The sequence below is a fragment of the Lipotes vexillifer genome, unplaced genomic scaffold (assembly GCF_000442215.2).
Source record: "Lipotes vexillifer unplaced genomic scaffold, Lipotes_vexillifer_v1.1 scaffold942, whole genome shotgun sequence".
Taxonomy (NCBI): domain Eukaryota; kingdom Metazoa; phylum Chordata; class Mammalia; order Artiodactyla; family Lipotidae; genus Lipotes; species Lipotes vexillifer.
Genome location: NW_006798282.1, coordinates 1,226,378 through 1,237,591, shown reverse-complemented (window position 1 = coordinate 1,237,591; position 11,214 = coordinate 1,226,378).

Sequence of the window (11,214 nt, the reverse complement as noted above, 5' to 3'; positions counted from 1 at the left end):
GGAGCCTGTGCTCCGCGGCGGGGGAGGCCACAACAGTGAGAGGCCCGCACACCGCAAAAAAAAAAAAAACCCAAAAACTGAGCCTTGGGGTAGGGGCCTCCAGGCCAAGAGGGAGACAGGGCTAAGAAGGGAGCAAGAGGTTTCATTCCAGGTGTCGAGCTTTGGAACAGAGGAGTGACTGGTTGGAGACTGGCACACTCGGTCCAGCCTGTAAAGCCGGGCACTGCCTAAGAGACGGGCACATCTGTTTGTGATGATGAGAAAAGAAGGCGTAGATGGTGTGTAAAGCGGGGGGGGAAAAAAAAAAAAAAAAAAGAGGCCTAGAGCAATGTGGGTAGATGGGGGTGGGTATGAATATATACGGCCACGGGAGTACCTTTCAGACTGTCTGGAAGAGGACCAGGGAGAAGAAAACAGCTATTGCCTCTGAAGAGGTAACCTGTAGAGAAGGGATTTTAAACTCATGTATATATTACCTAGCTTTAAAAACAAGTAAGATGGAGAATGGTTTGTTAGATAGGGCAAAAGTGGAAGCAAGGAAATCAGTGAGGAGCCTTTTGTAGTCTTGCAGGATACAAGTGATGTCAGGTTGGGGCAAAGGGAGATGAAACGTGGGCAGATTTGAGAACTGTTTTGGAAAAAAGTATCAGAACTTGGGGTGAATGGATGTAGGGGGTTGAGAATATAAAAGATTATTGCCAAGTTTCTAGTTGGTATAGCTGGGTGGCTCCACGACTGTTTACCGACATGGGAAAATGCAGAGAGGAACAGGTTTGGAAGGGAAGAGCAAAGGTTCAGGGCTGTTTCTGTTAAGCTGGATATAGATGCCCTTATGTTGTTCAAGAGAAGATGTGGAGGAGACCACGGGATGTGTGATCTGGGCTCAGAAGAGGGTGCTCATCCATAATCAAGGGCCCAGGTCCCCTTTGCAATCAAGGACCTTCATGCCAGTTGGAGTTAGAGCAAAAGAAAATGCAAGTACACCAATGTTCACAGCAGCATTATTTCCAATAGCCAGAAGGTAGAAATAAACCAAATGTCCATCAACAGATGAATGGATAAACAAAATGTAGCATAACATACACTGAACTATTTTATTCAGCCTTAGAAACGAAGGAAATTTGGATATTGGGTTGGCCAAAAAGTTTGTTCAGGTTTTTCTGTAACATCTTAGGGAAAAACCTGATCAAACTTTTTGGCTAACCCAGTACATGCCACAACATAAATGAACCTTGAAGACATGCTGCTAAGTGAAATAAGCCAGATACAAAATGGCAAATATTGTGGGATTCCACTTAAATCAGCTAACTAAAAGTAGTCCAATTTGTAAAAATAAAAAGCCGAATGGTGATTGCTCAGGGACTGGGAGGAGGAGGGAATGGGGAATTTGTATTCAGTGGGTACAGGGTTTCAGGATGGGATGATGAAAAAGTTCTGGAGTTGGATGGTGGTGATGGTTGCACAACAATGTGAATGTACTTAGTGCCACTGAACTGTACACTTAAAAATGGCTAAAATGGTAAACTTTATGTTAGGTATATTTTACCACAATAAAAACTTAAAAAAAAAAAATCCAAGGTCTTCCCTGGTGGCGCAGTGGTTGAGAGTCTGCCTACCAGTGCAGGGGACGCGGGTTCGTGCCCCGGTCCGGAAGGATCCCACGTGCCGCGGAGCGGCTTGGCCCGTGAGCCATGGCCGCTGAGCCTGCGCGTCAGGAGCCTGTGTTCCGCAGGGGGAGGGGCCGCAGCGGCGAGAGGCCCGCGTACCGCAAAAAAAAAATCCAAGACCTGGGACTTCTCTGGTGGTCCAATGGGTAAGACTCCGCGCTCCCAATGCAGGGGTCCGGGTTCGATGCCTGGTCAGGGAACTAGATCCCACATGCTGCAACTAAGAGTTCGCATTCCGCAACTAAGAAGTCCACGTGCCGCAACTAAAGATCCCTCATGCCACAACAAATCCTGCATGCCTCAACGAAGACTTGGCACAGCCAAAAATAAATAAATACTTTTAAAAAACGCAAGACCTTACAGAAAATTTTTTTCAGGAAAAAGAAAAATTTACCAGCATCTTAGAAGAGCTCGTATCTGGAGGACCTTCTTGGGGTCACCTGCTCAGAGGTGGAAGAATTGAGGATAAGACCACAAGTCTGAGGTCAAGGTGTCAGCAGGGTTAGTTTATTCTGAGGCCTTGCTTCTTGGTTTGTAGGTGGATGTCTTCTGCCCACGTCTTCACATGGTCTTCCTTCTGTGAATGTCTCTGTCCTAATCTCTTGTTATAAGGACACCAGTCATATTGGATTAGGGCCCACCCTCATGACCTCATGTTAACTTAATTACTTCTTTATAGATTCCATCTCCAAATAGTCACACTCTGAGGCACTGGGGGTTATTACTTCAACATATGAATCTGGGGGGACACAATTCAGCCTGTAACATATGGTCTCAGTGACATGAGGGCAATTGGCATGAGAGGCATCAAAGACCAAGAGGTCCTATGAGGGAGCCTTGAATGCTGAGGCAATGGAATGAAGATGGGTCAGTGGAGGTGAGACAGCAGAAAGGATGTCTCTGGGTTAAGGGGTGCCCTCCTTATGCACATATTTCCTCACAGAGATGGGCAGAGTTGGGAGTTTGGGGAAATCTAAGACTCACTAGTACTGGGGAAGGGTAGGCCCTGTCACAAGGGGGCAGCAAACACCCGATTCAGCCAGGTCAGTTCACCCCTTTCTCAAGACAACCCTCCTGTCAGAATTGGAATGACCTCAAAGACGCACAGACATCCTCCCTCATTTAATTGATATGGATCCATTTTACTGATGTGGAAACAGGCCTGGATTGGGGAGTGGACCACTCAACTCTCCCAGCAAGTGGGTAAAGAGTCCAGGCTGGGCCTGGGTCTCCTCCCTTCTAGTTCATTTATTCAATTAATATTTATTCAACACCCACTGCGCCCTATGTACTGTTCTAGGCACTGTTGAATAAAACAGGCAAAGATCTCTGCCCTCATGAGGTTACAATCTAACGAGGCGAGACAGGTATTAACACAATAAAAAATATACAGTGTATGAGATGGCAGAAACTGCTATGGTAAAAAGAAAATGCAGAGAAAGGAGGGTGGGAATATGAGAAGGAGGACTTTTACAATTTTATATCTTTTATATTGGGTGGTCACAGAAGGCTTCACTGAAAAGGTACTATTTGAGCAAAGATCTGAAGGACATGAAGGAGCAAGCCAGGGGCATAGCTAGGGGAAGAGTGTTCTAGAAAGAGAGAATAGCAAATGCAAAGTCCCTGAGCCAAGACTGTCCCTGCCGTGCCTGAAGGACAGCAAGGAGGCCAGAGTGGCTGAGGTGGGGTGAGTGTGGAAAACACCAGTAAATGGGGTCAGAGAGGTAATGGGTAGGGCTTGCAGCTGGCGTAGGGTCTCTCAAAAACTGTAATGAGGATTTGGGCTTTTCCTTGGATGACCTGGGGAACAATGGGAGGATTTGGAACGGAGGAGGGATAAATCTGATGTAAGTTTAAGGGTTCTACTGGCTGCTGTATTGATCGACTGTGGAAGGGAGTGGTGACTAGGAGGAAGGGCCCTTAACTGGGGTTGTGGATTCCCAGGACACTATTCTAGGCCCTAGAGAGGGGAGGGCGGAGACAGGAAAACTGCACCACTCAGATTCTCCTTCAGGGTCTTTTTAGGGGGTCTGGAATACGGACACACACAGGAAATATGTGAGGGTGGCTTAAAAAAGAAATATACCACAGGGGCAGCATTGGGGTGGGGTTTGTTGGGCTTAGGCCAGCCAAAGAGGCCAAATCACCTCTATAGAATAGGGTGGGGCGAATGTGAACCCAGAGGGGGCAGAGAGCCTCATGGGGTTGGTAAGGAGTGAAGGCTTCCTGGGAGAAGAGAGGTGATCCATAGGCTCAGTGAAATTCCTGTCAAGTTTCCAATGTTTTGGTGTGTGGAAGTTGACGAGCTGTTTCTCAAATTTATATGGAAAAGCAAAGGCCTAAGAAGTCTTAGAGAGGAGAAACAAAATGAGAAGCCCTGTTCCACCAGATGTGTAGTCCTGTTAGAAAGTTGAGTAGGGCTTCCCTGGTGGCGCAGTGGTTGAGAATCTGCCTGCCAGTGCAGGGGACACGGGTTCGAGCCCTGGTCTGGGAATATCCCACATGCCGCGGAGCAACTAAGCCCATGCACCACAACTACTGAGCCTGCACTCTAGAGCCCACAAGCCACAACTGAGCCTGTGCGCCACAACTACTGAAGCCTGTGCGCCTAGAGCCCGTGCTCCGCAACAAAGAGAAGCCACCACAATGAGAAGCCTGTGCACTGCAACGAAGAGTAGCCCCCGCTCGCCACAACTAAAGAAAGCCCGCGCCCAGCAATGAAGACCCAACGCTGCCAAAAATAAATAAATTTATTAAAAAAAAAAAAGAAAGCTGAGTAATTGGAACAATGTGGGTATTTGCTCAAGAATACAACATTAGACCATCAGAGAATCCAGAAACAGAACCCACGTCCACTTAACGGACTCTAGATGTGGTACTGCAAGCCAGTGAGGAAAGGAGGTACTGGTGAATACATGATGCAGGTCAGTTGGTCATCCAGAGGAAAAAAATTAAATTGGAGTCTGTTATGGGTTGAATTGTATCACCCCCCACAAAAGCTATATCGACGTCCTAACCCCTAGGGATCTGTGAATGTGACCTTATTTGGAAATAGGGTCTTTGCAGATATAATCAAATTAAGATGAGATAATACTGGATTAGGGTGGGCCCTAATCCAATGATTTGTGTCCTTAACAGAAGAAATTCTGCCTCAAGATGGCCATATCAACTCATGCCTGAGTCTCTGACCTGCTGGCCTGTCCTACAAATTTTGGACTTGCCAAACCCCGCAATCACCTGAGCCAATTCCTTAAAAATAACTCTGTCTGTATCTATGTGTCTGTCTATCTATCAACTATCTGTCTCCTATTGGTTCTGTTTTTCTGGAAAACCCTGACTGACAGAGAGCCTACTCCACACCATATTTCCAGTAGGATTTGAAGTCAGGAGAGCAGTCATCCTTGTGGGTTGGGGGAGAGAAGTGACTGGAAGTGGGGGACACAAGAAGAGATTGTGGGATCTTATGAATATTCTGTCTGTTGATCAATCAGGATGCTAGTTATAGGAGTTTGTTTACTTACTCCTGTAAGAGGTAAATAAACCAAGCTGTACACTTCTCTTTTGTGCATTTTTTGTATATATGTTACAGTTTAATAAAAAAAAATGTTAACATAAGAAGATAATTCCAGGTATATTAAGGACCAAAATGAGAAAGACAAATATCTCTAACTTTTAAAAAGCAGATACAGGAGAATATCTTTACAAAGTTAACTAGGGAAGAATTTCTTAAACAAGCAATAAAAAGCACTAGCCGTGAAGGAAGATCAATAAATTAAATTTCACTTGAGTTAAGAACTTCTGTTGAGCAAAAGACATCATAAAACACAGGAACCAACTTAAGACGCTTCACCTGCCAAATCTGAGACAATTTGAGCATCAAAATAAAATAAGGATAGTAAGAGATTATAACCCATCAAATAAAATAATACATGAATTTACACAGGTTTAAATAAATAATTGGGGGAGGGGACAAAAGCTCTTCTCTACAGTAGAAAGCCAACTACTTGATGTACAAGGAAGGATGAGATTAGAAAACCACTGTTCAGCAACCACGATATTAATAATTCAGGGAAAACCATCAATGAATGTAAAACTAATGGACTTGAGAAGTAAAGTAACAGGATAATTACAAAGTCCCATAGTATCTCCCCACATATACTTATTATTACAAAGGGAAAAATAGTAACTTTATATGGAGAACCTTGAAAGACCTCACCCTAACCTAAGGGATGAAATTTACTATCACCAGCAATGGGATAAACATACATCATGTACCTCCTGGTATGATGCACTGAGAAGGACACAGCATCAAAAATTACCTTAATATAATAGTGAATAAACACTAGACAAACATAAGCTGAGGAACGGTCCAAAAATGTTATGAAACACAATGATATACTGTTCTAGACTAAAGGACACTAAAGAGACCTAACAACTGAAAATAACACATGATACGGGATTTTCTTTTGCTCTAAAGGGCATTATTAACACAAATGATGAAATCTGAATCAGGTCTGTACGTCAGATAATGGTAGTGTATCAGTGTTAATTGCCTGATTTTGAGATTTGTTCAGTGGTTATGATTACATGTAAGAGAATGTTCTTGTTTTTAGGAAATATACACTGAAATATTTAGGCATAAAAAGGCATCATTCTGCTGCTACCCTTTACTCTCAAGTGTCTTGTGGGGAGGGGAGGGGAGAAGGGAGAATATGTGTGTGTGTGTATTTTATATATAATATAATATAACATATATATATATATATATATATATATATGAAAAAGAGAGAGAGAGAAGGGAGGGAGGGAGAGAGAAAAGGAAAACAGGAGGATGGAAATGTGGTAAAATGTTAACATTTGGGGAATTTGAGTAAAGTATATGAAGGAATTCTTTGCACTACTTTTGCAACTTTTCTGTGTAAGTCCAAAGTCATGGCAAAAGAAAAAAGTTAAAAGAAAAACACATAAAGAAAGTGGAAAGATAAGACCAAATTGGGAGAAGATATTTGTGAGACATAAGCAAGAAAAGTTTACCACCTAGAATATGTAAAAACTCTCAAGAGTTCTCAAGAAAGACAAACAACTCAATAGAAAAATGGCAACTTGTATGGCAACTTACAGAAACATCCAAAAATGTATGGAAAGATGTCAAACCTCATCAGTAACCAGAAAAATGCAAACCCAAACCACAACGAAAGTTCACTTTGTACTCATGGGATGAATGAGTATACATTAGTCAAAAATAAGTGTTGGTGAGGACATGGAGCAACAGGAACTCATCCTCTGCAGATGGGATGTAAATTGGTGCCACCACTTTGGAAAACTGGCATTATTTAGTCGTATTGACACTGTGAACAAAGAATGTCACCTGCCAATTCAGTAAACAAAGGTTGTTGTGGCCATAAAGCCATCAGCCACTGCAGCCCCTGACTGTGTGCCCTGAGGGGATTCAGGATGGAGAAAAACAGGATACTGGCCCTGGATAATTAAGGTGCCTATCAAAGGAATGATTTCAATAAGCCCAGACTTTTGCATCTTCCCATACGTAGAGAAGCCCTGAAATCATTAACTTGAGGTGTGTTTTTGTGACTAGCAGTAATCCTTGGATGTCCTACTCCATGTTTTTTCCTCAGCAAAAACTCCTATGTATTCTGGCTTCTCTTTGGAAGAGTCCCTCAGAACTGAGAGTCTGTATCCCAGGCGTAAGTCCTCAGTAAGTCTGCTGAATAAAACATAATTCTCAACTTTTAGGTTGTGCTTTTTTTTTCTTTCAGTCGGCAACTCTATACGTCCTTTGTGTCCCAGCAATTCCATTGCTGGGTGTCTGTATAGCCTGGAAAGACTCCTGCCCACAAACACCGGGAGGCATGTCCAGAAAGAAGGGTCATAGCCACCCAAACAGGAAACATGGAGCTCTCTCCCGCTGCCACCTTTCTGGGATGCGAATCCAGAATCACTGCATTACAGGTGGGGAAACTGAGGCATGGAGAGGGGAAAGAGGCTGCCCCAAACACCATGTAGCCTCTGAGGGAAGGTCAGAGGAGAGGTCTGGTGTGGCCGGGGAAGGGAGTTGGGGAGAGGAGCAAAGGGGAAGAGGGGAACTCATCTGGTCTTAGACCTGGTCAGCTGGAGGCCAGAGCCGGAAGAATTCCACTGTATCCCTTCCATCTCAGCCAACATCCATGTTCCTGCAGCTTGGGGAGGGAACTCTGGGGTGGCCCCCCCTCCCTTGGTTCAGAAAGAGGCTTCTATGGGAGCAGCAAAGAAGCAGCTGCTCCTCCCTCCAGAAGGTCCTGGGCCCTCCAGGAACCCTTGGAGCATTGCTTACTGTCTCCCTAGAAAAGGCTCTAACAAGACAGGTTCGCAAATATGAAGAAGGTTGGGGATCTCTGAGGCCCATTCACAAAACCAGCACCCCTCCCTAGCTCCCAGGTCACTTGGCCAGCAGATGGCACCAAGGCCACAGGGCTGTCACAGCACGGCTGCGATCCTGGGGGTCATTGGCTGCACAAAAGCCCAGCAGATTTGAAATTATGGGGGATTTTTTGTTTGTTTGTTTTTTTGCTCAGAACCAGGTAGCGGGGGGAAGGGGGCCCTCCTGTCCCAGTGTCTGTGAGCAGAAAGAGAGCAACAGGGGATTTATTCCTCCCCTGCCTGGGACAGACACCCTCATTCAGGCCTTGATAGGGAGGGCCTCCAGGGTAAATGGTGCCTTCGAGATTTCCCAAATACACCCTCCTGACTGCATGGTGCCAGGAAGTGAGCAGTAGCACAGCCATATGTGGCAGAACTTTGAGACATTCTGGCCTTTGCAGTGAAAGCCTGGAGGCTGGGTAGCACCCCTAGTTGGGGGTGGGGTGGTGACAAAACTGATGGGTCAGGGCTGAGGTCAGCTTGTGGGAATTTCCGAGGCCAGGGTCTTCCCAGCTGAGGTCTCTGTGTCTGTGGGTAGCGTGGGCAACTTGTGTCCACACTGCTGGTTCTAGAACATCAGGTGTGTGTCCCCGGGGGACCAATGTGGCCACAGCTGCTTTCTCCACAACCCTCCTTGACTTGCACAGGCCACTTGGGCAAGGGGCTAAGGGTTTCTGAAATCTGTGCCCCCGCTCCTGACCACCCCATTACAGCAAGGAGGAGACCAAGGCCCCAGAAGGGCAGAGCTTGCCCAAGGGCCCACCAGGCTTCTTTCTTCATCATTCTCCAGACCTTGTGAAGGCTTTTTGTTCCAACCGTCTTTTCAAGTGTGGGAGCCATGGGGTCATTCAGGAGAAGTCAAGGGCCCCAGCTACCTGGGGTGCTGGCTGAGCAGGTATTTGCAGAGTGGAAATGCTCACCTGAATGGGTCTCTTGCCTCCTGCAAGACATTTCCCTGGAGTGTCCACTTCCTGCTCCTCTACCCGCCAGCCACCCTCCGGAGCCTCACCCACACCCTGCTCCAACCTCAGGCCCCAGGGTCGAGTCACAGGCTGGGTGGAGAAACCGCCTGCTGGACACCTGGAATCCTGCCCTCACCCTCTGCAGCTCAGCTCCCAGCAGCCGGGGGACCAGACACAGCCCCCACGCTGAAGGAGAGCAGCACACGGTGGATGATGCTACCTTGGGCTGGAATCCCAGAACCTCCACTTACCAGCTCTGGGTCGGGGCCCAGTTCGTAACATCCCAGTGCCTGAGTCTCCTCATCTGCAAAATCAGGTCTCCTGCTCAGAGCCTGGAGGGGTAAGAGCTCTGTGCTTCCTAATGGTCTTAGCTGCATCTCTGAGCCATCACTGCCCTAGATAAAAGCCACCACACCTGGGCTTCCTCCACCCACATTAGCTTTAATCCTCTCACCACGCTTACAAGGTAAGAATTGTTATCTCCGATTTACAGATGAGGCACACAGAATCCCAGGGAGACTGGCCAAGAACCAGTGGGGAAGTGGCAGCAGTGGGATTTGAACCCAGGTCTCTGGAACCCTGAAGCTGAGGCAGGGCTCACAGAGCTGTATTCTGAAGATGCTCTGGGTCAATTATCAAGCACAAGTTATTAAAGGATTTTTATGTGGCTATAACAGAGTCTGACCTTTGGAACTCATACCCTGTAAGGTCCACCTGTCAAAAAAAAAAAAATCCCACCAGAGCCCCCAGCCCAAGTTCCTGGGCCTGATTACTGCCATCCAACCTCAAACCTTTGGACATGTCATAGAGTCTTATGGTCTGATGAGATTATAAAGGCTACATAGTCTGTCCCCACACCTCTCTATTGGATGCCTGAACCCTACATTTGTTGCGACATCATGTTGCAAGTAACAGAAAAGCCCATTCAAACTAGCTTAAATAGTAACATCCGGAGGCCCTCCACCTTCAGGCAAGGCGTGACCCAGAAGCTCAGTGATGTCATAAGGATGTTTTTCTCTCTTTCCTCTCTGCCTTCTGTGGTACTGATCTCATCCTAAGGGGCCCACCTCACATCCTAAGATGTTTTCTTTGTCACATCTAGCCATGCTTCCTTGTTTACTTCCAGAAGGAAAGTGCCTAGTATTTCCCCAAAAGTTCTGAGATGCATTCTAAGTGGACCAGCTTAATCAATCACCAGTGGTGGTGGAGAGATGGAAGGCATTGCTTGACTTAGACCAAGTCAAGTTTTCCTCTCCCAGAGCCATGCAGATCCTCAAAGGGGAATTAGGGCCTCACTGGAAGGGAGAAGGGGGTAGGGCAAATGGATGCTGGAGAAGCCAGGCATCAAATGGCCCCTATAGTCTCCTGCAATTTCCCTGCCAAGGGATCTTCTAGACTCAGTTCAGTGTCTCCCAGGCCACCTCTGCCATGCTGGACTCCAGCTATTATCAAGAGACCTTTCTTGGTTTTCTTTGTTTTGTTTTGAGAACTTTCTTGTTGACATGCCTCCCCCTGGGAAGAACAATCTGGTCCTCTTGTTCGTGGCAGCCTTTCGGAGACAGAGCAGGGAATCAAGGTCTCCTTGTCAGTCCTCTCCTCCAGGGAAAGCTTCCCAGTTTCCCATCATTCTACACAGGACTCAGCTGTGTAACTTGGACACACTTCCTAACTTTTCCAGGCCTCATTTTCCTCATCTATCAATGCTGGGGACAAGCTGAGCTTCTCAAACTGATGGGGAGCCATGTAATGGGGGTCTGCAAAGTCCCTGAAAAACTACTTTACACATCTAAAGCCTTGATTTTACTGGAGGCTTTTTTCCCTCCAATGGAAATCTAAAACATTTTAATGTTAAAACAATGTGTACAACTCAACAATATAAGGACAAATAACCCAATTAAAAACTGTACAAAGGACTTGAATAGACATTTCTCCAAAGAAGATATACAAATGGACAATAAGCACATGGAAAGATACTCAACTAGCTCTTAGGGAAATACAAATCAAAACCACAATGAAATATCACTTCATACCCACTAGGATGGCTATAATAAAAAAGAGAGACAATAAAAATCATTAAGATGTGGAATACCACAGATTGCTGGTGGGAATGTAAAATGGTACAGGATCTTTGGAAAATACTTCGGCAATTCCTCACAAAATTTAAAACATAG